The following is a 3,524-nucleotide window of genomic DNA, read 5'->3' on the forward strand; positions in this document are numbered from 1 at the left end:
ACAGTTCCAAAGCATCAATTCTTCGGGGCTCAGCCTTCTTCACAGTCCAACTCTGACATCCATACATGACCACAGGAAAATCCATAGCCTTGACTAGACGAACCTTTGTTGGCAAAGTAATGTCTTTGCTTTTGAATATGCTATCTAGGTTGGTCATAACTTTCCTTCCAAGGAGTAAGCGTCTATTAATTTCATGGCTGCAGTCACCATCTGCAGTGATTTTGGAGCCCCAAAAAATAAAGTCTGACACTGTTTCCACTGTTTACCCATCTATTTCCCATGAACTGATGGGACCGGATGCCATGATCTTCGTTTTCTGAATATTGAGCTTTAAGCCAACTTTTTCACTCTCCACTTTCACTTTCATCAAGAGGCTTTTGAGTTCCTCTTCACTTTCTGCCGTAAGGGTGGTATCATCTGCATATCTGAGGTTATTGATATTTCTCCCGGCAATCTTGATTCCAGCTTGTGCTTCTTCCAGTCCAGCGTTTCTCATGATGTACTCTGCATATAAGTTAAATAAACAGGGTGACAATATACAGCCTCCTGTTTTACAGGATTTTATTTCCCTGATCAGTGATCAAACTCATGCCCCTTGCAGTTTTGTTTTGTTTGGTTTCGTTCACTCACTCAGTTGTGTCCGACTCTTTGCGACCCCATGGACTGCAGCATACCAGGCTTCTCTGTCTTTCACTGTCTCCCGGAGTTTGTTCAAATGGATATTCATTGAATCAATGATGCTGTCTAACCATCTTATCCTCTGCCACCCCTCTTTCCTTTTGCCTTCAATGTTTCCCAGCATCAGGGTGTTTTGCAATGAGTTGGCTCTTCACCTCAGGTGGCCTTGTAGTAGAAGCATAGCATCCTAACCACTGGACCATCAGGGAATTCCCCTGATACATAGTCAAGAAATGAATGATCCCTCAGCTTCTAAGCTCATCCATGTTCGGGCAGGAGCCCTTCACACCTTCTGACAGGGGGCTGACCCCATCGGGTCCTTGGGGGTTGACAGTAGAGTGGTGGAATTCAGTGGTGCAGGGGTTTGGGTCCCTGACTGGAGGGTGGAGGGCTTGATACTGTGAACAGGGTTGGACTTAAAAAGAAAGACTTGCTGCTGAACAAGATGGAACTGAACTGAGCCCTGAAGAGTATTCCAGGCAGAGAGAACAGCAGGGGAAGGGCCATAGAGCACTGCCCTCAGTAACTGAGTGGAAGCCAGAAAGGCTCCCCTATGAGCCAGGAGGACAGCAGAGTGAACCGAGGGCAGAAAGGACGGCAGGGTCCAAGAGCAGACTCTGGGACCCGGGGAGGCGTCTTCAGCAGGAAAACGCTGCGGTCTGCTTCACAGGTGGCAAGTCCAGAGATTATTTCTGGGCTGAGCGGGTGGGAAGTAGGAGTTAGAGGGAGACTTATTTTTCACTATATTATCAGCTACACTGCTAGATTTTTTTTTTTTCCCACTCTGTAAAGGAAGTGCCTTAAAATTTAAGCAATCACTCTGGCTGCTAGGTGGAGTCTGGACTGGAAGAGACAGAAGGGATTTGGGTTGGGACCTGCGACAGAGACTCGGACTGCCCACTTCATATACTTTCTTCTTTTCCCCTCTTTCCTCACTCGCAGACCCTGGATTCTTTGCTTTTCCAATGACCTTGTTTTTTAACTTTTTCTTTTTTGGCTACACCAGGTCTGAGTTGCGGCACGCGGGATCTCTGTTGCCATGTGCAGGACCTTCGATGCGGCAGGCCGGTTCTTACTGCAGCTTGTGCGATCTAATTCCCTAACTGGGGATCAAACCCAGGCCCCCTGCAATGGGAACACAGAGTCCTAACCCCTAGACCACCAGGGAAGTCCCTCAAGTGACCAGCTAAATGATGACATTTCCCAAACAGGAGCTACTCTTGAGGAGAAGTTGTTGAGTGAGACTCATGAGAAAATCTCCTCCACCTTTTTTTTTGGCTGCACTTCAAAGCATGTGGGATTTTAGCACTAGAGAAGGCCCTGGCACCCCACTCCAGTACTCTTGCCTGGAAACTCCCATGGACGGAGGAGCCTGGAAGGCTGCAGTCCATGGGGTCGCTAAGAGTTGGACACTACTGAGCAACTTCACTTTCACTTTTCATTTTCATGCATTGGAGAAGGAAATGGCAACCCACTCCAGTGTTCTTGCCTGGAGAATCCCAGGGACGGGGGAGCCTGGTGGGCTGCTGTCCATGGGGTCGCACAGAGTCGGACACGACTGAAGTGACTTAGCAGCAGGGGATCAAACCCAGGTCCCCTGCAGTAGACATGTAGGGTCCTACCCACTGGACCACCAGGGAATTCCACTTCCTTTTATTCAGCATCTCCATGTGTAATCATTTTTTATATACAGTCTTACTTTCTTGTTTCTCTTTAGCACACAGTTTAACAATTAACTGTGCACCATTTCTTAAAATTACTTCAGTGTGTATATTTTATCTCCCCGTGCACGCGTGCTAAGTTGCTTCAGTTGTGTCTGACTCTTTGCAACCCTATGGACTGCACCCTGACAGGCTCTTCTATCCATGGGATTCTCCAGGCAAGAATACTGGAGTGGGTAGCCATTCCCTTCTCCAGGGGAATCTTCCCAACCCAGGGATTGAACCCGCGTCTCCTATTGTCTCCTGCACTGGCAAGCAGCTTCTTTACCACCTGGAAAGCCCCCAACTATGTGCACTGTTCCCTGTTACAGGCTGCATTGTGTCCCCACAAACTTCACCTGTTGAAATCCTAACCCCCAGTTAGCATGACTAGACGTGGAGATAGGATCTTTGAAGAGATGGTTAAGCTTCAATGAGGTCACCGGGAGGCCCTAATCCAATATGACTGGTGTTATGAGAAGATAAGATTAGCACACAGAGGAAAGACCACGCAGAGACACAGTGAGATGGCCATCTGCAAGCCGAGAGGGAAGGCCTCAGAAGCAACCAAACGTGATGACAACTTGATTTCGCTCTTCCGGCTTTCAGAACTGCAAGAAAGTTAATTTCTGTTGTTTAAGCCACCCAGCCTGTGCTACTCTGCTATGGCAGCCACAGGAAACTAACACACTGCAGTCTTTCATGTGTTCCTCACAGTTAGAAACACACACTGAGCACCTATTATGTACTAGACTCCCTGGATACATGGATGCCTGATTCCCAGGCCTGCCTGCATCCCTTTCCGGATGAGAGCCCTGCTCAGCCTGCATGGGGCTGTGGGCCAGCTGGTCCCCATTAGCTATTTATAAGCATGCTAGCCTCCCTGCCTGCTCCTCCTCGGCCTCAGTCCCCTTTATTTAGGTGGGGCCGTCTTCACCTTGTGACCTGAGCCTCTGCCTGCCCCCTGCAGGCTCATCCGCTCACTCCCCAGGAGTGGTCCTCACCAGTGCTCCCTAATCTCTTCCATGAACAGCATCCAGGCTCAGCTCTTCCCAATGGCCTTCTGGACCTGTCCACTGGCTGGAGTCCTCCCATCACCTTGAATATGAACAAACTTTTCACATCTCTGGCTCTGGGCACGAGGCC

The 3,524-nt window shown here is 49.1% G+C and overlaps 1 non-coding gene across 1 annotated transcript; it reads right to left on the bottom strand.

The window, feature by feature from the left end:
- Positions 1-1,773: 1,773 nt before the first annotated feature.
- TRNAG-CCC (transfer RNA glycine (anticodon CCC)) lies at positions 1,774-1,846 on the bottom strand. Its single transcript has one exon. It is a non-coding gene; the product is annotated as a tRNA-Gly (tRNA).
- Positions 1,847-3,524: the final 1,678 nt, after the last annotated feature.

Source organism: Bos indicus, chromosome 2, assembly GCF_029378745.1.
Source record: "Bos indicus isolate NIAB-ARS_2022 breed Sahiwal x Tharparkar chromosome 2, NIAB-ARS_B.indTharparkar_mat_pri_1.0, whole genome shotgun sequence".
Taxonomy (NCBI): Eukaryota; Metazoa; Chordata; class Mammalia; order Artiodactyla; family Bovidae; genus Bos; species Bos indicus.